The 26,277-nt window shown below is 36.3% G+C and overlaps 1 protein-coding gene, 1 non-coding gene and 1 pseudogene across 8 annotated transcripts in view; 1 reads left to right on the plus strand and 2 right to left on the minus strand.

The window, feature by feature from the left end:
- Nucleotides 1–26,277, plus strand: part of Gbf1 (golgi brefeldin A resistant guanine nucleotide exchange factor 1) — a 126,843-nt gene that overhangs the window by 22,975 nt on the left and 77,591 nt on the right. The gene's annotated exons all lie outside the window — the stretch shown is intronic.
- Nucleotides 785–857, minus strand: Trnaa-ugc. Its single transcript has one exon. It is a non-coding gene; the product is annotated as a tRNA-Ala (tRNA).
- LOC107149919 lies at nucleotides 11,546–12,665 on the minus strand (annotated as a pseudogene).

Raw genomic sequence — 26,277 nt, forward strand, 5'->3', positions numbered from 1 at the left:
ATAGGTGTGTACCACCAAGCCCAGCTGTGTACTTTTATATCACTACAAGAGGCACATTTTACCGGGTTGTTCTGTTATTAGTGATTTTAAGTTGCCTTACTTGCTTCTGGTGGTGCCGCTATATCTACTCATTATAAAATATACTAATTTTTTTCTTTGTAATTAGCAAGTAACCCATGAAATAATAATATGAATATCCTAATAGTCACCCATTGAAAAGTCTTTGCTTGAATTATTTATTTTACTGGGTGACTCAGAATGATGATTTTCTGTTATTCATTCTATATTTACTAGCTGACATTCTTGCTAAAGAACTGCTTTCTCTCTTCAGTTGGAAGATAAACCATTTTCTCCTAAAAAAGGTGGGGTAAATGTTTATTTCCCTTTAATTATAAATTTTCAGAGTAGGAATTTGATGTTAATAATATTAGTGGGGTAGAGATTATAGCTCAATGGTAGAGTCCTTGCCAAGCACGGGTGAAACGCTAGGTTCAATCCTCAGCACCAAATAAAAATAAATAAAATAATGGTATTGTGTCCATCTACTATATATATATATATATATATATATATATATATATATATATATATATGTGTGTGTGTGTGNTATATATGTGTGTGTGTGTGTGTGTGTGTGTGTGTGTGTGTATGTATATATATATATATATATATATATGTAAATAATACAATTAATTATAAGCATTAATCAGTATTATTATTTAAATTGTTTCAAGTTTGGCCAGAGAGAACCCCTTCAAACTGGTTCCCTTTTTTCTTTTTTTTTGGGGGGTGCTGGGGATTGAACCCAGGGCCTTGTGCATGCAAGGCAAGTACTCTACCAACTGAGCTATATCCCCAGCCCCCTTTTTACTTTTGACATGACCACTTAGTAATTCATTGCTTTCTGGTATAGGCAGCCAACATTAAGCAGGGGGTTGGGGAACAGAATAAAATAGAAGTTATTAGTGCATCACATAAATAAGAATAATTAATGTTTTGTGAATCTTGGGTTTCAGTTTGAAATGTGTATGTTTTGGGTTGCAGTGTAAACTGTTGTTCTTTTGTCATGGTCAAAAAAGTCAGAAAGCCTGGTAGAAAGAGCTTCTATTTATTCCTGTTCCAGTACTGGTTTGACTTTGTTTCTCTGAAATGTTATTTCTTGGGCAGGAAGACAGAGAGAGTGTTGAATCAGGGTGCCTCTCCTACCATTTTCTTGGCAGTCTGTAAAGGACTCCGTGAGGTGCCATATATGCCCCCTTGACTTTTGGGAAACAGTAGGAAATCTGAGTTTCATCCCTATCTGCTTCAGTCTCAGTTTCAGGAAAATAATTCTATTTAGATGGTTATTTCTGGATAACTCACCTTTTGCTAGGCAGAGAATAATTTGAGCCCATTTGAGTCATTATAGTCTTGGAGAATGTTAGAATAAATATTATTCCCCAAGGAAATAAGGATTGTAAATTTAATTATGACTGACAAGTCACTGGGATTACAGGTGTGTGCCACCACACCCAGCTCACAAATATTTCTTGAGCACCGGCTCTTTACCAGAAACTAGGTATGGAGACCTAGTTTTCAGGGGAACTGACACAGTTCCTGTTCTCATAAACTTTATGGTCTAGTGGGCTGGTGATTTGAGAGGCTCTGGAATTTGAGTGGACAACTGGGCACTGGTTTAAAGTCTGCCCAGCTTCCACATGTGACCTCAGGAAATTGTTGTATACACTGGTTTGTGGAAAGAGGTTCTAAGATGATCAGAACAACAGCAGTGGTGTTGTCTACATTGTATATCCCACCCTCACCCTCTGTCCCATCCCTGACTGCTTAGCAGTGACCATGGAAATACTATTTGTATGACAGCTTCATTAGCTACTTTAGGTCTTTGGTGTCTTAGGGCTGATTAGTCCATTTATATTGGCCTTTGATTAATCTGTGCATTTCAGAACTGAACTGATTGTACTATGGGATAAGATACATACAGTTGTACTATTAGGTAAGATAACTATGGCTGATTATCTTTTTTAAAAAATTTTTTTAGTTGTAGATGGACACAATACTTTAATTTTATTTATTTTTATTATGGTGATTAAGATCAAACCCAGTGCCTCACACATTCTAGGCAAGCGCTCTACCACTAAGCCCCAGCCCCAGCCCCATGGCTGATTATCTTTTTTATTTTTTTGGTACTGGGGATTGAACCAAGCACTGAACCACATCCCCGCCCCCCTTTTTTATTTTTTATTTTGAAATAGATTCTCGCTGAATTACTCAGAGCCTTGCTAAATTGCTGAGGTTGGTCTTGAACTTGAGGTCTTCCTTCCTCAGCCTCTCAAGTCGCTGGGATTACAGGCATGTGCCACTGCGCCCTGTTGATTAACTTTTCTAAAAATAAAATTTACGTTTGCATTTTTGAGTCTTCTTAGCCTTGGTCTTCTGACACAATTGTTATAATTTTTAAAATCTAGGGCACAAAATAAAGATTTTAGGAACTATTTAGCTAAGGTGCTAAAAGAATGAGGAAAGCCCTTTTCTCCAACTAGGGTCTAATGGTTTCAGTTTTAAAATAATGTTAAGTGTTGACCAAGAGGTCTCATGTAAGGAAAGTAGTACCAAAACCCTTATAATGTTGGCTCCATAATTAGTAAAACATCCCATCATATATTTCTCCTTTGAATCCTAGAGAAAGGACATAGAGGTAGCCCTTGGAAACCTTGGTATCTCAGAATGTCCTCTTCCTTAGGAAAGGTATTCTTAGGGTTTTTAAGGGCAGAAAGAGGTAATGAGGTAGTAAAGTACTTAAACAATGATTAAGATCTTCCTAAAAGGGAAAGTTGAAATTGGATATTGGACTATATTTGTATTCCACAGAAAGACCTGTGACCTGTCATTTACTTGATAGTTAATAGTGTTCTGAATTTAAAGTGCAGTTCTTTTCCTCTTACTTCTTTTTTTCTGATGTGAGTGTACATCTGAGGTGTATTGTTAATAATGATTATAGCCAAATAATTTTTTTTAATGGTACTGGGATTAAACCCAGGGGGTACTCTTACCACTGAACCACATCCCCAGCCCTTTATATATATATTTTTTATTTTGAGATAGTTCTCTCTCATTAAGTCTCTAAGGCTGTCCTTGAACTTGGAATCCTTTCTGCCTTAGCCTCCCAAATTGCTGGGATTATAGGTGTTACCACTGCGCCTGGCTTGTAGCCAAATATTTTTGTGACCACTGGTCTTTTTGTGACTTTGGCTGAGGATGCCAATTTTTGGTTCAGCCTACCTAGACAGCGTTGTAGGGAAAGTAGTCAAGGGAAAATGGACTTCTGTTATTAGAATCCAAATAGGGCTCATTAATCCTCCCAAGTGAGCCCAAGATTAGCATCTTAATCAGTCTCATTTCAAGGGTTTTAAAAACTCATTCAATTCTTTAGGTTCTATAAGGGAGAAAATAAGCAGTAGCTTCCCTTGGTAGAACTGTTTTGTATTTAGGAAATGGGTGATTCTACCAGGTTCCTAAGTGATCCTAGATAAGCCACAGGCTTAGTTGTCAACAAAAGTGGATTGTGTGAATATAGTAAAGGAAAATAGAGAATGAGAAATATTTATGTTGGTAATAGTCTTCCTCCAGAAGCTCTAAAGTGAAGAAAAAGTTGGCTCACTTCTCTACCAGAGGTTGTTTATTGCTGTCTGGAGTGTGAGTTCAACCCCATTTCCCCAATTACCTAAATGGTGTCAGGACATTTCATTAGATCAACTGATGGTGAATGTTTTCAAATTTTTTATTTGGAAGTAATTTTAAGCTTACAAAAAAATTCTCCCATATGTCCTTTTTTTAAAAAAAAATTTTTTTAAACTTTATTTTATTTGTTTATATGGTGCTGAGGGAGGATCAAACTCAGTGCTTCATACATACTAGGCAAGTACTCTACCCCTGAGCTATAACCCCATCCCCTCCCATATGTCCTTTTGCTATTTTTTAAAATTAAAAATGGCTATACCTTTCATTTGAAATTTGATTAATAGAATATTATTGATTTGGTACTTCTAATAAATAAGCCTAGTTTTATTTAATAAAGGACATAAATTTTATTTTAATAAGATTTATTCTAATTATAATCCTTAGTCGAAAATTTGCTATTTGTTTTTATTATTCTCTTTCTCATGATACACAAAGAATGTATATATCTAAAATTATTTTTTCTAAATCATTTGAGAGTGGGCTACATATGTCATGACCTTTTATTCCTTAATATGTCAGTGTATATTTTCTAAGGACAAGGATATTAATCTAAGTATAGTCATCAAGAAGTTCAACATTAATACAATAATTTACTATTCATACTCCAGTTTTATCAGTTGTCCAATAATAAAAGTTTTAGTGTTCCCAACCCCAAGGATCACCATTTATCTTGTTTCTTTAGTTTACTTTAATCTGCAATAGTTCTTCAATCTTTTTTTGCCCTTTATGACATTGACTTTTTTTTTTTAAATAACTACAGGTCACTTTGGTTCATCCTTATGTTCCCCTTGTGTCCTCCTTCCATCCCTCTCTGTCTCTGTCTCTGTCTCTCTCTGTTTCTCATTTTGAGTTTGCCTTGTGTTTCCTCATGATTAAATTCAGGTTATGTGTGTCTGGCATGAATGAACATTCTACTACTAACTAATCAGACTAACTACTGATATTGTATCCTTCTCAGGGTATCACATCCATTGATCACTTGGTCATTAGCTGGTTTCTTTACAGATATAATTTCCCCTTGGAATTAATAGGCCATTTATGGGGAAATATATGAAGGCCATATTCTTCATTACCGCTTCCTCCAGTTTTTCATCCATTGTTGAGTATTGCCTGAAAGAATTTCAGCTTGCAGTGATGGCGGATTTTGAATGGTTGCTTACAAATTTGTTTGTTTATGTGTGTTGCTGGGGATTAAACCCAGAGCCTGGAATATGCTAGGCCAGTGCTCTACCACTGAGGTATATCCCCAGCCCCAAAATATTTGTTTTTAAAAATGATTAGATTTTATGTGTGGACCCAAACTATCTTCCTAGCTTGCTTGTGTTAGTTTCTCTTCCTATGACAATTTCATATCCTAAATGTCTATATTTTATGGTTTTGGTGATTCCAGTTTTGTTTTGTTTTGTTTTGTTTTTAATGTAGTAATTACAAAGAGTTGAAAATTGGAAAAGAATTGGTTCAATGTGTCGTAACTGGGGCTTGGTAATTATGGCAACATTACCAACAGGAATTTGTTCTCCACTCAACCAACAGCATAAATGTTTTCATCTAAGCCAGACTAACAACAGTCATGTGAAGTTGACTCCCTTTTATTTTTCTCCCCCACTTCTGATTTTTGGTGGTGCTGGGGATTGAACCCAGGGCCTCTAGCATGCTACGCACATGCTCTACTGAGGTGTACCATAAACACTCCCCCTACTTTTTTGGTTGTTGTTATGGGGATTGGACTCAGGGGTGCTTAACCACTGAGCAACATCCCCTGCCCCCCCCTTTTTTTTTTTTTTTTAATACTAATTTTTTGGTTGTAGTTGGATGCAATACCTTTATTTTATTTATTTTTATGTCGTGCTGAGGATCGAACCTAGGGCCTCACACACGCCAGGCGAGTGCTCTACCACTGAGCAACAGACCTAGCTCCCCCCGCACCTTTAAAATTTTTTTTTAGTTGTATTATTTTATTTATTTATTTTTAGCAGTGCTGAGGGTTGACCTGCTCCGTTTCCGACCTGGGCNTTTTTTTAATTGTAGATGGACACAATGCCTTTGTTTATTTATTTATTTTTTATGTTGTGCTGAGTGTTGAACCCAGTGCCTCACACATGCTAGGCAAGCACTCTCCTACTGAGCTATAGCCCCAGTCCTCCCCAGCCCCAGCCCTCTTTTATACTTTGAGACAAAGTCTCACTGAGTTGCTTAGTTCCTTGCTAATTTGCTGAGGCTGGCTTTTAACTCTTGATCCTCCTGCCTCAGCCTCCAGAGCTATTAGGATTATAAGCAGGTGCTACTGTGCCTGGCTCCTCCCCCTGCTTTTAATAAGTGAGACTGGCTATGAATTCATGATCATATTTCACATTGTATTCCCAAATCACTTTAAAAGCTTGATTGGGGTTTGAGGTTGTAGCACAGTGGTGGCGCACTTATCTGGCATGTGTGAGGCACTGGGTTTGATCCTCAGCACCACATAAAAATAAATAAATAAAATAAAGGTATTGTGTCCATCTACTAAAAAATATTTTAAAAAATTTTTAGTAGATGGATACAATATTTAAAAAAAAAACTAAAAAAATATTAAAAAAAAAAAAGCTTGATTGGGCTCATTAAGAATTTCCACTTGGGCTGGGGATGTGGCTCAGCAGTAGAGCACTCGCCTAGTGAGGCCCTGGGTTCGATCCTCAGCACCACATAAAAATAAATAAATAAACTAAAGATATTGTGCCCAACTACAACTAAAAATAAATGTTAAAAAAAAAAAAAGAATTTCCGCTTAAGGGTTGGGGTTGTGGCTCAGTGGCAAAGCACTTGCTTCAAACATGTGAGGCACTAGGTTTGATCCTTAGCACCACATAAAAATAAATAAACAAAATAAAGGTATTGTGTCCATGTGTAATTAAAAAAAAAAAAAAAGAATTTCCACTTAAGTTTTTAAAAATCTATAAAGTTTGGAAATGCCCATTGTCCAGGAGATTTAAGAAAGAAAAAGGTTAGAAAAACATTTCCTCTTGTCACCCCTTTCTATCCTTCCCTCTTATTTCTCTGCATTTTTCCTTTTGCTTTCACTTTCTTTTTATTCTTTTGAAGGATCTGATTAATATGTGTGACTGAATCTCCTTTGAAAAGAAAGAGAAAAAGAAGTATTGGTCTTTAGGCTCAAGTTCTTTGCTGGTATTACTGTGGAGACTAGACTAATAATATGACAATTACTAATGAAAGCCTTATCAGTTATCAGTTATATTTTATTAAAGGAATCTTGCTTATGATTTTTTTTAAAGATTTTTTTTTAATTGTAGATGGACACAATGCCTTTGTTTATTTATTTATTTTTTATGTTGTGCTGAGTGTTGAACCCAGTGCCTCACACATGCCAAGCGAGCACTGTACCACTGAGCCACAACCCCAACCCCTGCTTATGATTTTTTAAAATAATTATTTTACTTTATTTATTTATTTTTATGTGGTGCTAAGGATCAAACTCATTGCCTCACATGTGCTAGGCAAGTGCTCTGCCACTGAGCTACAGCCCTAGCCTTGCTTATGATTCAAAAACAGAAAGGGAGAGAGAAAAAAATAGGGAAAGAAAAGTAAAGAGAGGCAGAAGAATGAACCAAAAGGGGCAAAAGAAAAGAACTTGGGATGTTGCGGGCAGGGTGGGAGAGAAGGACCAAGAATACAGAGTTGCTAAAATAGGAAAATTGAAGTTACCCTAGCATTTACCTTTACCCAGTCCAGTGTTGGGGCTTTGTCCTTTTCATTAGAGTGTGCTGTGAAGTAGGATGAAGTGGGGTGAATGAAACAGTCATATCCTTGACTCCTTGGATCCATCTACTCAGAACTGAAGTGTTCACCCTGTAATAAGGTGACTTGATAGCCTGATCCTAGTGGGTTAGGGTGGAAGAGGCTATTAAGTGATGTTTTTTGGCTGGCTAGCATTAACAGAGTTATTTTTAACCTCCTATTTCAATCTCTTCATTGTTCAGGTTCCTCTACTGGCTACCATGAGAGCAGTCAAAATTAGCAACTATATGAAATGAAGTACCTCTTGTCTCCCCAGTCACTTCCAAAATAAACAGGGAGTAATACTCTTCATATTTTGTCTCACTTTACTCTGAAGGCTAGCAGTAGAGGAAACATGGATTAGTGTGTAGTGATTTCTAGGCTCTGCCCTCTGGACAGATTCCCCTCTGAGTGCTCCAGCTGAGTGACAGGACCATGTGGCAAAAGTGCAGCTGGAAGTATATCATCAGCAGATTTGGGTTGGGTAAATATAGCAGGAGCAGGATGTCAGTGTGGGAGATGGATTGTTCTGGGAAAGGAAGTGTTGTCTTTCGTCTGAGAAACAATTTCCTGTACTTCTGGGACTTTTGCTTTCTTCTTCTTCTTTTTTTTCCCAGGGTAGAATAGGAGTTGGCCAGGGTTGGGTACACTTGTTGAATTCTATCTCTGGATGTCTGTCTGTTTCTACATTTGAAGTTGGGAGTAGAAATCAGATTTATTAGGACCACTTAGGAAATATACCTGAGAAATAGCTATACCCATGCCTTTTATTTTACTTTCTGCAGTCTTAAATTAAAGCACCTGCTAGCTTAGAGCCTCTTTGTAAAAAGTAACTCTTCTTTGGGTAAAATAGATAAGTTGAGAGGCAAAAATAATTATACAAAGAAAATCAGCTCTATTGAAAGTCAGACATGAGGCACCAACTGGCAGGAAACAGCTGTGATGTTTCTGGGGGCTAAGTTTTTCCACCCCAGATTTTAACTCTTCAGTCTCTCCCTATTATCTCAGCTACTTAAGATGGTTGAGCATGTACTAACACTACATGAAAGACTAAACCTATAAATTGTATGATATTTTAAAGTTGACTAGAACTTTACAATTTATTGTTTTGTATTTTAAACATTCTTTTAAATAGTCTTTTGTTTTAGAACAGATTTAGATTTACAGAAAAGTTGTAAAGTTTCCATATACCCTACACCCAGTTTCCCCTATTATTAACATTTTATCTTAGTTTGATACATTTGTTACCTTTAATGAAACAATATTGATATATTATTATTTTTTTTAGAATTTAACCTCTATTTTTTATTTACTATGTTTTTTAACTTTTTCCCTTTTTAAAATTTTAATTTGTTATATATGACAGCAGAATGCATTCCAATTCACATTACACACATAGAGAGCACAATTTCTCATATCTCTGGTTGTACACAAAATAGAGTCACACCATTTGTGTCTTCATACATGAACTTAAGGTAATGATGTCCATCTCACTCCACCGTCTTTCCTACCCCCATACCTCCTCCCTTCCCCTCCCTCTTCTTTGCCCTATCTAGAGTTCATCTAATCCTCCCATGCCCCCCACCACCCACATTATGAATCAGCATCCTTAAATCAGAGAAAACATTTGGCATTTGTTTTTTTGGGGATTGGCTAACTTCACTTAGCACTCCATCTTCATCCATTTACCTGCAAATGCCATGATTTTATTCTCTTTTAGTGCTGAATAATATTCCATTGTGTATATATACACCACATTTTCTTTACCCATTCATCTACTGAAGGGCATCTAGGTTGGTTCCAGTTTAGGTATTGTGAATTGTGCTGTTATAAACATTGATATGGCTGTGTCCCTGTAGTATGCTGTTTTTAGATCCTTTGGGTATAGATGGAGGAGTGGGATAGCTGGGTCAAATGGTGGTTCCATTCCCAGCTTTCCAAGGAATCTCCATACTGCTTTCCATATTGGCTGCATCAATTTTCAGTCCCACCAACAATGTATGAGTGTGCCTTTTCCCACATCCTCACCAACATTTATTGTTGTTTGTATTCTTAATAGCTGCCATTTTGACTGGAGTGAGATGAAATCTTAGAGTAGTTTTGATTTGCATTTCTCTAATTGCTAGAGATAATGAATATTTTTTCATATATTTGTTGGTTGATTGTATATCATCTTCTGAGAAGTGTCTGTTCAGTTCCTTGGCCCACTTATTGATAGGGTTATTTGGGGTTTTTTTGGTGTTAACAATTTTGAGTTCTTTATGTATCCTAGAGATTTGTGCTATATCTGAAATGCATGTGGTAAACATTTGTTCCCAAATTGTAGGCTCTCTATTTACCTAACTGATTGTTTCTTTTGCTGGGAAGAAGCTTTTTAGTTTGGATTCATCCTATGTATTAATTCTTGATTTTAATTCTTGCACTAGAGGAATCTTATTAAGGAAGTTGGGGCCTAATCTGACAAGATGGAGATTTGGGCCTACTTTTTCTTCTAATAGGTTCAGTGTCTCTGGTTTAACCCAGGTCCTTGATCCACTTTGAGTTGAGTTTTGTGCATGGTGAGAGATATGGGTTTAATTTCATTTTGTTGCATATGGATTTCCAGTTTTCCTAGCACCGTTTGTTGAAGATGCTATCTTTTCTCCCATGTATGTTTTTGGCACCTTTGTCTAATATAAGATATCTGTAATTATGTGGGTCAGTATCTATTTCCTCTTTCTGTATCATTGGTCCACAAGTATATTTTGGTGCCAATACCATGCTGTTTTTGTTATTATTGCTCTGTAGTATAGTTTAAGGTCTGGTATAGTGATGCCACTTGCTTCACTCTTCTTGCTATATTATTATTAATTAAAGTTCATACTTGATTCCTGTTTTCTTGGCTTTAACCTAATGGCCTTTTTCTGTTCCAGATCATATTATATTTAGTTGTCATGTCTTTTTAGGTTCTTCTTGGTTATGATAGTTTGCTTGTGTTTTTATCATTTAAGTTTCATAATATCTACCAAATAGATTACATTTTCCTTTTTTAAAATTTTTTTTTTGTATTTGTAGATGGACAGAATGAATGCCTTTATTTTATTTGTTAATTTTTATGTGGTGCTGAGGATTGAATCCAGTGCCTCACACATGCTAGGCAAGCGCTCTGCCACTGAGCTACAGCCCCAGCCCCATATGTTTTCCTTTTATAGATAAAACTCAGGCACCAGGGAGGTTAATAGCATTTTCAGTAAAATTTTCTTTTCTTTTTTTTTTTTTTTTGGTGGTGCTGGGGATTGAACCCAGGGCCTTGTACATCTGAGGCAAGCACTCTATATCCCCAGCCCCAGTAAAATTTTCTATTACAATGTGATTATGACTTGGGAAAAAGTGATGAGGTAACTTATGTTGTTTTTTTATGTGGATGAGCACAGAATTAGCACTAACCTTCAGGTGAGCTATTTGCAGAAGAACAAGAGACATCAATATAGCTTTTTCCTGGACCCTTTTGCTACTTGGTACAAATTAACAATATTATTTTAATCACAAATCTGGGGGGAACCCTTTTTCTTGGTGATTCTGCTATGTCTAACAGGAGGTGATCATAGAAAATCCTAGGCTGGTTATCCAGAAGACCCGTTCTCTGGCAGCAGAATTTAGACTGCCTTTGGTCCCTGTTGTTGAGCACGAGATTCAATAGGAAGGTTTGTCAAGAGCATAACATATATATTAATACAACCAGGTTGTTCTAGCATGTGTGGAAATAACTAGGTGAGAATAAGGAATGTGAAGTTTTCAGTTCCAGTGTCTAATTAGACAGGCTGAAGTTCTGGCTTGGGGTCAGGAGATTCACAGAATTGCAGTGCTGAGAGAAGAAAAATTAAAAATCCAGCAAGACCTGGCAAGTACTAGTACAGAGTGTCCTATGCAGAGGGATAAGTGAGGGGAAAAGGGGAAGAGAGGTAAAGTGGTATGTTACTAATGATCTTACTGTCAAATAATTATCTCAGTGCGGTGGAAACTGTGGACGTGCAATCAGATTTTTTTTTTTTTTTTAACTTTTACTACAAAATAATTTGTTATAACACAGCTTCAGCATGAGACACCTAAGTACAAGCAAACAGCACTCCTTACTACCCCACTGAGGGACTCTTCCCCGCCCCCCCTTGCATTGTGGACCTCTTCTATCAAATCTTTCAGATACTGGAAACCCTTGGCCAGAGACTCTGCCTTCTCTTTCAGAGCCTTGTTGTTGTTGTTGTTCCTCCTCCTCCTCCTCCTCTTCTTCTTGTTCTTCTTCTTCTCCAATATTTTATTAGTTGTTGATGGACCTTTATTTTATTTATTTAATTATATGTGGTGCTGAGAATCGAACCCAGTGCCTCACACATGTTAGGCAAGCGCTCTACCACTGAGCCACAAACCTAGCCCCACGTTCTTTTTTAGTTCTTTACATTCACCAGTGAGAGCCTCCTGTTCTGCTCTCTTCTTCTGGCAGTACCTGGTGCCTGCTGTCTTATTTTGCTCCATTTTTTTTCAACTTTTTATCCAGCTTCTCGCCATTTACTTTTGGTATTACCCTCTTAACTTTAGGAGGGTCATAAGGTTTGGGGTGGTTAGAGCCACAAGGGACACCTGGAGATGGCAGGCTGACATTAGGAGAGCCTCTGGAGGTAGAAGGGCTATGCTGGAGAGAGCCCAGGTAGTACTCTGGGCTCATACAGATGCCACTGTCATTACCTGAGGAGGCATCTTCCTCCTTTACACCTGAGGGATCATGATACCATAAGCAATAGTCAGGCTTCCTCTCTCCCTCAGAGGTATCTATTTCACTGCCTAGCTCTACGGTAAAGGAATGATCTTTAGTGGACCCCTGGGGAAATGGAAAGAGATTGCAAGAATGTGAAGGGACAACCTGGTCTGTTTATGTTAAACTTTCTGGGAGATGGTCAATTAGGATCACTATTGGTGGGGGTGCTCCTTAATAGTTTCCTGGACTGGGGGGGGCGGGGCAAAGAGATCACATATGTCATTCAATGTGGCCAAAGCATAAACCATTAGGTCTTTTTTTTTTTTTTTTTTTGTAGTTGTAGATGGAAAAGGTGCCTTTATTTTGTTTATTTGTATGTGGTACTAAGGACCGAACTCACTACCTCACACATGCTACGCAAGTGCTCCACCACTGAGCTACAGCCCAGCGCCTGCATCATCAGATCTTAAGGGAGGGAATAGCACATATTGCCTAGAGATGTAAAGATAGTACCTGGATCCTAATAGGTAAAGTGATCTTATTTAAGCTGATAGAAAGTAAGTATTTATTGATATCATTAACAATCACTTTTTATTAGAGTAGTTTATTTTTTAAGTTAATGAGAAAGGGGGTAGTTCTCATTTTATGCTTTTATTATATAGAATTGTGAGCAAAGAGGTAGGTTTGGGACCCTTTGATAGTGACTTTTGCCCTCTTTGGTTAACTGAAGCTGGAAAAGGCCTTACTTTTTCCCAAAAGGAAGCTGTGGAAATATTAATATCAAAAACAATAAGAATTTCAAAAAGCTTGTGTATTGTGAATTTTCATGGCATCATGGAGTGGGATGGGGATGGGAAAGAATTATAAGCCACCAATTATAGGAATCTTAAGGCACAAGTAACGGAGACCTTCTGCTGGAATATTATTGAAGAGTGCAAAAGTGACAACAGTTTTCTGTAGTATTAAACACCACAGGATGAACTTCAAATTCTGAAAATGTTTTTGCCTCAACAGTTTGAAAGAGAAAAATGTGAAAGACAGAGACAGTATAAGGAATGAGTATACATGGGGCTGAAGTATAACTGAGTTGATAGAGTACTTGCCTCATATGTACAAGGCCCTGGGTTCAATCCCCAGCACCACAAAAAACAAACAAACAAACAAACAAACAAAAAATGAGTATTCAAAGTGCCTCTTTGAGAAAATCACATCAATTGGTGAGATTTTAGCTGTCTTTGATAGAAGAAATGCATTGGAGAGAATCTCTTGTTCAGAATGCAAGACAGGAGACAATGAAGTACCTGTTTCTCCAGAGAACTCGGAATTGAGCTCTGATGGAGGAGTGGAAAATTCCTTACTGTGGTTTCATATCGTGTGAAATTTTCATGAGGGTTCAGTAGATGTAAGAGTGTCCAAGCAGGAGTTTGTAGCTGACTGAAGAAGCTAAGTTTCAGTAAGCCTGTAGTCAGAATACAGACAAAAGGCCCACTGACATTCCTTGTGGCAACCAATTTATTAAGTAGAAGTCTACCCAGGTATATTTCACTTTTGCAAGAATCCAAAGTGACTGCGCCATAGACCGAGGTGACTCTATATAAAAGCTACAGAGGAGGGCTGTGGTTGTGACTTAGTTGTAGAGTGCTCACCTAGCATGTGTGAGACACTGGGTTTAATCCTCAGCACCACATAAAAATAAACAAATAAAATAGTCATAAAAAAAAAAAAAAAAGGCTGCAGAGGAAACACCATGGGCTTTAACTAGAACTTGCTCATAGTTTCCCAGAAGGGAAGCTTATATTCCATTAAAGTGCTTTAGAAAAATAAAGTCAAGGGCTGGGATTGTGGCTCAGTGTTAGAGCGCTCACCTATCACAGGCAGGACCCGGGTTCAATCCTCAGCACCACATAAAAATAAAGGCATTGTGTTGTGTCCATCTACACCTAAAAATATAATAAATGTTAAAAAAAAGAAAAATAAAGTCAAATTAGAGATAAGAGAATTTTTAATTTTCAAAACTTTTTTAAAAAATTGAGGTGAAATTTATATAACATAAGATTAACCATTTAAAAGTGAACAGCTTAGTAGCATTTAATACATTTACAAAGTTGTACAACCATTACCTCTGTCTGGTTCCAAAACATTTTCATTATCCCAAAAGGAAATCCTGTACCCATTTTTTTTAAATTTATTTTTTAGGTGTAGATGGACACAACACAATGCCTTTTATTTTTTTTTTTGTGGCATTGAGAATCGAACCCAGGTCCTGCCAGTGCTAGGCGAGCGCTCTACTGTTGAGCCACAATCCCAACCCTGTACCGATTTTTAATCCTGTACTGATTAAGCAAGTAGTCCTGGGTTTCCCCTGCACCGATGGCTGGTAACAACAATCTGCATTTCTCTTTTTATTGATTTACCTGTTCTGGATATTTCATTTCATTGTAATCATGTAATAATGTGCTTTTTGTGTCTGACTTCTTTCACTTCACTCTTTGAGATTTATCCATGCTAAAGCATGAATAAATCTGTCATTCCTTTTATGGCTGAACAATATTCCATTGTATGTGTTATCAGAATTTGTTTATCCATTCATCCACTGAAGGACATTTAGATCGCTTCCACCTTTTGGCTAGTAATGCGTTTATCTGTATATATATCAGTTCTTCTGAATGTATACTTAGGAATGGAATTCCTGGGCCACATGGTAATTCTTTTTTTTTTTTTTTTGTGGTGCTGGGGATTGAACCCATTGCCTTGTGCTGCATGCAAGGCAAGCTCTCTACCAGTTGAGCTATATCCCTAGCCCACCATATGGTAATTCTGTGTTTAACTTTTTGAGGAATTGTGAAATGGGTTTCTTGGCAGCTGAACTACTTTTATATTTTCATAAACCAGTGCACAAGGGTTTTCATTTTTTCTACATCCTCATCAACACTTTTTTTGTTTGTTTGTTTTGCTTTTTTTTTTTTTTTTAACAACAGAGGCCATTTTTAAAAATATTTTTAGTTGTAAATGGATCTTTTATATGTGGTGCTGAGGTTTGAACCCAGGGCTTCACGCATGCCAGGCAAGCGCTCTACCACTGAGCTACAACTCCAGCCCTTGTTTTTTTTGTTTGTTTGTTTGTTTTAATATTTGTTTTTTTAGAAGTAGTTGGACACAATACCTTTATTTTATTTATTTATTTTTATGTGGTGCTGAGGATCGAACCCAGGGCCACGCATGTGCTAGATGAGCGCTCTACCACTGAGCCACAATCTTAGCCTCTTGCTTTTGTTTTTTAAAGCTCCAAAAGTTTTTGAGACTGATTAGGACTTTGATAATAGAGTTTTGTTTGTTTGTTTGTTTGTTTTTGGTACATGGGATTTAACCTGGTGATACTTAATCATTGAGCTACATCCTCAGACCTTTAAAAAAATTTTTTTTTTTTTTTTTAATTTTGAGACAGAGTCTCACTGAGTTGTGTAGGGCCTCACTAAATTTGTGAGGCTGGCCTTGAATTTACAATCCTCCTGTCTCAACCTCCTGAGCAGCTGAGATTACAGGCATGTACCTCTGTACCTGGCTTCTTTCTGGTTCTTATGCATTTCCTGGCATGCTTCTCTTGAAGTAACTGGATGGTTCTTCTGAGTTAAATAAGGTACTGAGGTTTTAACTTCTGTGCAAAATAATGTCTTTCTTCCAAAAATTTCCTCAAACATAGTGACAATAGCTTATTCTGGGTGCCTAGACAGGATTGAAATATGACTTAATAACAATAACAAAAAAGTGTTAGTTACTTTGGATCTTGGGAGAAGATAGCATTTCTGTGTTCATCTGCCATCAGAATCCTGGATTAGGCAATGGGCTGGTCTTGCTGACTATACAGGAGGCTCAGTTTGCTTACAGATTGCCAGTTTATTTACCTGTTTGTGGAATACCTTCAGAAGAGGGGATTGCTCTAATTCCTGATAAGTGATTAGTTCTTTTTAAGGTACTATATAAATTGATTTCAGTTGTTACTCCACTACTTACTTATTTACTTATCTGTTTTGTAGTGTCAGAGATTGAATCCAGGGCCTTATTTGTATAATATACATGCTCTACCACTGAGCTATAATCCCAGCCCACCCTTCTCTTTTTTAGTTCACCAATTTCTATTTGTTAAATCTATATGTTTGTGATTTGTCTAATAGTAGTCACTATGATTAATGTTTTGGTGTGTCTTCTCTAAATTTATTTTTCTCTTATGAAAATTATTTTGTTTTGTGGAAGGAGAAAGCTGAAGCAGGAATCTTAGGCATTGAAATTTCTAGTTCTCTCAGTTTTCTCTAGAAATCTAGCTTTCCATTTTTCTTCATATATATATATATATATTTAGTTCTCAATGGACCTGTATTTTATTTTATTCATTTGTGGTGCTAAGAATCAAACCCAGTGCCTTGCACATGCTAGGCAAGTGTTCTACCATTGATCTATGACCCCAGCCCCTCCATTTTCCTTCTTGACACTGTTTTCTCTCATTTATATGTTGAGCTATTCTTCTAACTTTTAGAAAAATTATTTTTTGCTATTTAATGTGTTTGCTCTATTTTTTCCTTGAAATATTATAAATCAGAATACATTTCTGTGTTATTGCTACCATTGATTACCTTTTTAAAAATTAAGTTTAAACAAGTTTCAAAATAAACAAAAATAATCTTACTGTACCCCTCTACCCACCAATACATACTGGTGTTGGGTTTGCAAATGCGTCCTAACCATTTGATCAAACAGAGTCATACTTTGAATAAGGCTTTATTGTCAGGTGTGATGAATGACAGGTATGTCTGGATTTGGTCTTGAGAGATTTGGGGATGTAAAAGCATGAGTTTTTTTTTTTTTTTTTTTTTCCCTCTTCCCATAATATACCATGGTCTATAATAGGTTGAGTTGTAACATTCATTAAACCACTCCTCACATTCCCTGTTTTCAAAGCTTATCGGGATGACTTTGATTTAGTTATTTGGAACCAAAAAGGCAGTTTGTGAAGGAAGGTCTAGAGTTATGTAGCAGTAATATATCAGAGATCAGACTTAGGTCCCAGTGGGATTATTCCCCAGGATTTATTTGCCTGGAAGTACACATAGGAGCCAACTGGTATGTATAGAAAGCTTTGCTGGAATGCAAATTGGACACATTTTGTCGGGACCTGTAGGGGATTTTCACTGCTTCATAATTTTTCAAAGGTTTGTTATACATCAGACAGTCACTGCCTCTTCTTTAAATCTTTAAATCCCCCCTCTTTTTCCTGTTGTAAAGGTCAGATTTTTTTTGACAACTGTGTGCAGGAACAAGATTTGCTAAATCCCTTCATTTTTATTCATACAAATATCGGAATTCAGTGAGCATCAGTTATCCCAGCATTTAGAGGTAAGGAAAACTCAGGGAGAATCTTGTGAATCTCAGCTTAGTGCCAGGCATATATCTCTAGGGATAAATTTGCTGCTTCAACTTTAACCCTTGATTGCTCTGAGATAACACCCTCACAGTGGCTTCCTTGTATAGGAAACCTACCTTTAACCCCACATTTAGGCTGCAGGATAGGTAATAAAACTATTGAAAGGGGACTGTGCTGGACTTTTCTGATGGGGCCATTTTAACTGTAACAGTCCTTAGATTAGTGTTGGAAGAGATGGACATTTTATTCCCTCTAGTGAAGACTCTTCTTTAGCTTTTAGTGCTGTCTTAGGCAATAGACCACTTATAATTTTTTTTAGTATATATTTTTTTAGTTGTTGATGGACCTTTATTTTTATGTGGTGCTAAGAATCGAACCCAGTGCCTCACGCATAGGCAAGTGTGCTACCGCTGCGCCACAACCCCAGCTTCACCACTTATAATTTGATGATAATTTTCTTATCCAGCAGATGAAATCATGATATTATCTTATAGTTTCCCCAACAAACTTCCTTAGTCTGATATTATGTTTTCATGTTATCTATTTCTGTATAACAAATTATCACAAGACATGGGAGCCTAAATTTTTTTTTTTTTATGTTTCAGTTTCTGATGGTCATGAATCTGGGTGCTGATTAGCTAGTATCTTTTTTGGCTTAGTGTTTCTCAAGGTATCAACCAGGGATTTAATTATTTGAATGTTTGACTGACCTGGAGGATCCATTTCCAAGCTTATTCACATGGCTATTGGTTAGAAGCCTCAGTCCTTATAACATGGGCCTCTCAGTAGAGCTTCTGATAACATGAAAGCTGGTGTTCTCTGAGGCAAATAATGAGAGAGAGAGAGAGAGAGAGAGAGAGAGAGCGCGCGAGAGAGAGAGAGAGAGAGAGCAGAAGCCAAACTTTTTCTTTTATCTTTTGTGGTGCTGAGTATCAAATACCAGTACCTCACACATGCTAAGCACACACTGTACACTGAGCTTTAACTCCAGCCCCGAAGCTATACTTTCTTGTCCAACCCAGCCTCAGAAGTAACATACCACCCCTTTTGCCATACAGTTTTGGTCAGAAAACCAACCCTGATACATATGCAAGGTGATTACACAAAGTCATTGGAAGTCCTCTTGGAGGCTGGCCTAGCAGGAAATTAAATGGAAAATTTCAGATGTTCACTGAGATAATAAAGGTTTTGGGGGTGGGTCCTAGGGATTGAACCCAGGGGCACTGTGCCTCTGAGCCACATCCATAGTCCTTTTTATTTTTTATTGAGACAGGATATTGCTAAGTTGCTTAGGACCTTGCTAAGTTGCTAAGGCTGGCCTTTAACTTGCGATCCTCCTACCTTAGTCTCTTGAATTGCTATAATTTCAGGTGAATGCCACTGTTCATGGCCATTTTTTTTTAATCTAAAAATTCATGCCTGAGAAAATCCACTGGGTATTTTTGTTTGTATTTTGGCTTAGAATCAGAGGGGATCCAAAATTGTGTCTAACTCTATAGAATAAAGGTAACATACTATAACTATAAATAAAATAACAGCCGAGTGTGATAACACACTCTTATAATCCCAGCTACTTGGGAGACTGATGAAGGATTGTAAGTTTGAGGCCAGCATCAGCAACTTAGTGCGACCCTGTCTCAAAGTAAAATTTAAAAAGGGATGGGGATGAAGCTCAATGCCAGAGGATTTGCCTCACATACGCAAGGCCCTGGGTTCAATCCCCAGTACTAAAAAAAAAAAAGATTTTTAAAAAAGTCAGTCAGTCAATCAATAAAAGTAACAGCAGGCAAACAAGGCAAAAACATTTGTACCATAAAAATCACTATTTACTTCCTCTAATCCTTATCATTGTATAGACATAATTTAATAGTTTAATCAATATGCCATATTAGCGAGGCATGTTGGTGCCCACCTATAATCCCAGTGACTCAGGAGGCGGAAGCAAGAGGATCATGAGTTCAAAGCCAGCCTCAGCAATTTAGTGAGGCTCTAAGCAACTAAATAAAATACAAAAAGGGCTGGGGATGTTGCTCTATGGTTGAGCACCCCTAGGTTCAATCCCTGGTTATCCCCCCCAAAAAAGCCATATTATTATTATTATTTTTAATATTTATTTTTCAGTTTTCGGCGGACACAACATCTTTGTTTGTATGTGGTGCTGAGGATCGAAGCCCGGCCACACACATGCCAGGCGAGCGCACTACTGCTTGAGCCACATCCCCAGCCCATTATTTTTATCATTTAACATAATTTCACACAAAATTTACCATGCATATACTGATATATTTATCACCTTTAATGATAATATAAAAATATATTGAATTAGAATGCCATATGTTGGCTATTCTTTAATTTTTAATTTGTTCTGTAACATTGTTTTTATTTTTAATTTTTTAAATGAATAATTGTACCATTAGTAGGGTGACTACATCTTATAGCTGTGCTACATCCTGAATTGAATTTTATAACATATTTATCTTTGCTAATTTAATAGACAACATGATGCCTTTACAATTTGTTTTGCTTTAATTACTAGCATTTTCTCAAGTGTTTTACTGTTGGGGCTTTTCATTATCTGTTCTCTTTTGCTACATATTTGACAGAAACTGAATAGTATTCTCTCAGGTTTGTATCAAATCCTTTTATATTTAGATAATTCTTTTTGTCTTTTCATATTTATTGCCAGCATCTTTTTTAATCTTTTTCATATTATTTTGGGCTAGTTTCATCTTAGGTATCTTTGATCCTTACAGAAAGTTGCTTATGCATCAACTAGTTTATTGGTGCTTGAAGTGTAGAAATGAGAGTTCCTGAATGAGCCTTTGGCTCAAGAGTGTGCTTGGGAGCAGCAGTGTTTGTGGAGAGTAGGAATCTGAGATGTAAGGAGGGGAGATGAGGACAAGAGTGACACCATATCTATAAATACCCTAAGATCTAGCTTTGTACTTTGAAATAGGAATTAGATCACTTTTATTGTCTTCTCCAAGTTATTTTCTAGTTGACCATGGAGAAGGGCCATTAGGACTTCAAGAGAAAATGTTACTCTTTCAGCCCTCAGGAAAGTGAAAAGAGCTGATACGTATCAGTTCAGCCTCTTGTTGGGTGTAAGAACTTGTTTTAACTAGGGGGAAAAAAACTAATTAGAAATAATTTATTTCTTTTCTTTTTTTTTAAGATAAATATCCCATTTTTAAATATATTTATTTTTATGTGGTGCTGAGGATCAAACCCAGGGCCTCACAAATGCGAGGCAAGCATTCTACCACTGAGCTACAGGCCCAGCCCTAGAAATAATTTCTTAGATTCCTAAATAAGAAAGTAGAATTCTAAACAATGAAAGGTCTTGTCTTTATTCCTTCACCATGGTACCATTGCTGTGAATGGATTGATCATATGAAAGAAGAGGTAGTGACTTAGTAATTGTCTTTCCCACCATTGACAAAGATCCTGTTTTACCTCTATTATAGGCTACCATGGTCATTATCATTGGACTCTATGCAGAGTTATATACCCATCATCCTAGAATTTTTTCTAAGCCCTAGTTCCTAATATTTTCCTAATATTTCCTAATATTTCATTACAAGTAATATTTACTTGTAATGAAAATTCAATGTTGGAATATTACAGAATACAATTTAAAGAGGAGAATATATACAATATTTGCTTCTGTGCCTTTTAAGATAGTCTACTTTACAATCCCCTTTGTCTTTTGGTTGTTCAATTAAGCCATTTTTCAAATAAACTCTGCTATAAATTTATCATATAGTCTTGTAATGGTCATTTACTTTCAAGTGAATAATTCCAAGGTTTTTGGATCTCTTAAAAATTTCAGTAATTCTTAAAATTGATTAATTTTGCACAAATGTCAAGTGAACCTCATCTATTTTGGTCTAACCTTTTTTTCATTAAAATATCTTGGGCTGGGGATGTGGCTCAAGCAGTAGCGCGCTCGCCTGGCATGCGTGAGGCCCGGGTTCGATCCTCAGCACCACATACAAACAAAGATGTTGTGTCCACCGATAACTAAAAAAATAAGTATTAAAATTCTCTCTGTCTCTCTCTGTCTCTCTCTCTCTTAAAAAAAAAAAAAAAAAAAAAAAAAAAATCTTACAGTCAGGCACGTTGGCCTGTGATCCCAGAGACTCAGGAAACTGAGACAGGAGGATTACAAGTTCAAGGGTAGCCTCAGTAACTTAGCAAGGCCCTGTCTCAAAATAAAAAGAGCTGGGAAATGTCACTCAGTGGTGGGTCCCTCAGTTTAATCCTTAGTGCCAAAAAACAAAATAAAACAACAGAAAAAAGTCTTACATTTTTTGCATTAATATATATCAGTTAAGGGCTGGGTTTGTGGCTCAGCGGTAGAGTGCTTGCCTCTCTCGTGTGAAACCCTGGGTTTGATCCTCAGCACCACATAAAAATAAATAAACAAAATAAAGATATTGTGCCCATGTATAACTAAAATATATCAGTTAAGCCTCAAAACAATCTTGTGAGATAAGCTCAAGAATGTGGAATAGCAGTCCCCAACACCTACCCTTTCTGTCATCTGCTCCTAGGGGCAATACCTTTCATCTCCTTTAGTAGATTCTTTTGGAATTTATTTCTCTATTTCTAGTTAACAACCTTGTATTTCTACTTCTTTTTTTTTTTTTTCCTCACCTTAAACACAATCTAGTTGAGTTTTTTTGTTTCTCTGTTAATGTTTACAAGAATCAAATTATCTTAGGACTGTAAGAGACTTCAGGTTAGCCCTGAGTTGCTAATTATTGAGGTTGGGTTTGGGTACTTGGGAGTTTGTTAGTCTATTTACTTTTATATAATTTTGAAAATCTTCATAACAATTGTTTTAAAAAATAATTATAGCTGGGCATGGTGGTATACACCTATAAAACTAACAGTTTGGGAGGATGAGGCAGGGGGATTGTAAGTTCAAGGTCATTCTCAGCAACTTGGGAGATCCTCATTCAACATAAAAAGTAAAAAGGGCTGGGGATTCTTCAGTGCCCCTAGGTTAATTTCTCCATACCCTAATCAGTCAATCAAAGAATTGTATGGTTCAAAACCTCGTCTCCTTGGAGATGAGTGTTAAAATAAGGAGAAAAAGAATTCAGGTTAGGCTAGAACAAAGGCAGTTAGTTCTATTAGCTGTATGGATTAAGGGTTGCCGCTAGAGCCTTAATAGTATATTCACTTTAATAAATACGTATTTGTTATCATAAATGTTTATTAATTTAGTGTGTTCTATTAAGTTTATAAGCATACTCAATTAAATATATTCTTTTATGTGCATGTGTAGTGCTGGGGATTGTATCTAGGTCCTTGTACATGTTGGACAAGCACTCTATCAATGAGCTACATTCCCAGACCTGTTTTATTGTGAGACAGGGTCTACTAAGTTGCCTGGGTTGGGCTCACACCTGGAATCCTGCCTCAGCCTGCCGATTTAGGATTATAGGCTACCCCACTGCGCCCAGCATAAATATTTATATTAAGTAGTGGATACAAATTAAGCATCCCTAATGAGAAAACCTGAAACCCAAAATGCTTGAAAATCCAAAACTTTTTGAGCCACATGATGCCACAAGTAGGAAATATTCCACGCCTGACTTCATGTGATAGGTTGCCATCAAAACTCAGAAAATTGGGACTGGGGTTGTGGCTCAGTGGTTAAACGCTTGCCTAGTATGTGTGAGGCACTGGGTTCAATCCTCAGCATCACATAAAAAATAAATAAATAAAATAAAGGCATTGTGTCCATCTACAACTAAAAAAAAATTAAATGATTTTTTTTAAAAAACCACAAAATTACTAAAAATATTGTATAAAATTACCTTTAGGCTATATACAAGGTATATATGAAACATAAATCAATTTTGTATTTAGACTTGGGTTGCATTCTTAATGTATGTCAGCATGCATGTGCAAATATTCCAAAATCTGAAAAAAATCTAAAACACTTCTGATTCTAAGGGATAGTGATTCATTTAAAACTATATGTTTCAGTTATAAAGCACATCTATGGACCATCACAAACTTTTAGGCTGACCTTTCATTTGTAATTAATGAGTCTGTTCTAGCCAGCTTGTCTTACAAAAGAAAGTAAAACCAGGTCATGATTTCGTCAATATCACTTAGCTTATTAGTTGAAAATACTAGAATTTAGGTCTCCTGTTTTCCTATTCATTGCTGTTGCTTATGAGAAAATTGCCCAACCAACTTAAATGAGGAAAAGGGGTATATTTTTGCTTGGCAGTTTTCTAACTTTAGCTATTTGTTTTTTAGAATGTTGGCTAGAGATTTGGCTTCTCCCTTTCTGTAAGATGATAGGGATAAGTGGTTCAGCCTTAAAGTCTGGTAGAAATCCAGGCCTACGGATGGTTATATTTCTTTGGATGGGAAAGAATTGTAGAGCTTAGACAAGTTCTAAGCATAAAGCTTAAGCTGATGAAGGACTGGAAAAATGAACCCCTTGGTTCTGTTTGGTCCCCAAGTGATAGTTCATTGCCACTATTTTTTTTTTTTGTAGCAAAAATAATTTTTATTATATGGGAATTCATTATAATAGGATATATGATCAATAGATAGACAAAGATAGATAGGAAGGTAGATAAATAGACTTTGCATCTATACTTATGAAATTCATTTTGTATGTTAAGTTGCAAAATAAGCACACAAACCAATATACACATATATTAGAGGTACAAAGTAGAAAATGAAAACTTGTTTTCTTTTTTCCCATTTAGAATATAGCACAACTTACTTTCCCACAAATATGCTGAACAGTCTTTGACCCTCATTTTATCTGCATTTAATGAATTATCTGAAGTTTTAAATACAAAAAAAAATTCTTCTCAATCACAAGTTTTATGATAGAAACAGTATGATATAAATATTCATCATGCTCAAGATTATTTAGTTTATCATGTAACATTTGGAATTTTTTAATCATTGCCACTAGTTTGTGTGTGAACTTCAACATTTATTTTAAAGTTTGAACTCTTTTTATCCAATTCTAGATACTAACTGAGCAGCATAGATGTACAGACTTGCCATCTGTGAAGAATGGTTGCTAAGTAGTTACAGTAGAGCCTTGGTAAGCTGCTTTGTTCCACAGCCATTACTAGGTTTTGTTCCCAGGTCAAATCAAGAAGTAAAAATTTGGGCAGTCTAATTTTATGTATGTTTTATTTGCATGCTAAATTTAAAAGCCTAATAAACCAGAGCTGGATTTCAAAGAGTTATTTCTGTACTGGCAAAGATTCACACAGTAAACATCAGTTGAAGGGAGAAGATTTATAGAAAACACCAGAAGAAAGTAGGATGACTTTATAGATAGATTTGAATAGTCTTTACCATTCCAACTTGTTCTCCTCTTCGTTACCTTCCTTCCCTACTCCTAGTTATTCATGTATTTTTACCACTCGAGCAAACAGGAGAAAAAAAATGATCTTACTAAATTCCTTTGAGCAAAGACCTTGAGTTATCTGTTTTTAACTGTTTTGGAACACCCACAGTGGCAAAATTTTGTAAGCAATGAGCTATAACATCTTTAGTTTTTTCTCTGGCATGAAGGGAGCCCATCAAAAATCCAGAAGAAGTATCAACTGTAACATGCAAATATTTTAATTTTCCAAATTCTGGCAAGTGTGTGACGTCCATCTGCCAAATATGGTTAGGTATCAATCCTCTAGGATTGACTCCAAGATTAACTTGTGGTAAAAAGGTCACACAATTTTGACATTGTTTTATTATTTGTCTAGCTTGTTCCTTAGTTATTTTAAAACGCTTTTGTAAAGTATTAGCATTGACATGGAACTTTTTATGAAAATTTATAGCTTCTTCTAGTGTAGAGAAAATATGTATGTCATGTGTAGTTTTATCTGCTAAATCATTGCCCAAACTAAGGGCTCCAGGCAATCCTGTATGTGCCCTGATATGTCCTATAAAGAATGGATCTTTTCTGTCCCAGATTAGACTTTGTATAGTGGAAAGCAAAGAGAAAACAGTAGAAGAAGGGGAAATCCTACCAGCATCTTCAAGAGATACTATAGCATTAACTACATACTGACTATCAGAAAATAAATTAAATACAGAATCTTTAAACATCACAAAAGCTTGTAAAACTGCATTAAGCTCTACCTTTTGAGCTGATTGTTTGGGTACTAAAAATGTAAAAGTTTGATCAGGGGTAACTACTGCTGCTGTACCATTATTTGACCCATCAGTGAATATATTTGGAGCATTCATGATAGGTGTTTTTCTTGTCATTTTTGGAAAAATTACAGGATGCAATGACCAAAAAGACAATAAAGGATTAGATGGTAAGTGGTTATCAAATGAAACATTAGATTTGCACATGATTATTGCCCAAGTATTTAACTCATTAGCTAACTCATCAATTTGATTCATAGTATATGGAGTAATAATTTTATTGGGAGAAATTCCAAACACTCCCTTTGCTGCTTTTATTCCTTTGAGTATTAATTGTCCTACAGCCTCAGGATACCTAGTAAGAATAGTGTTAGGAGAATAAGATAAATGTATCCATAATAATGGACCTTCTTGCCAAAATACTCCTGTAGGAATATTTTTTGTTGGTAGTACAATAAATAATAAAGGCAAA

Source organism: Marmota marmota, unplaced genomic scaffold, assembly GCF_001458135.2.
Source record: "Marmota marmota marmota unplaced genomic scaffold, marMar, whole genome shotgun sequence".
NCBI classification, from domain to species: Eukaryota; Metazoa; Chordata; class Mammalia; order Rodentia; family Sciuridae; genus Marmota; species Marmota marmota.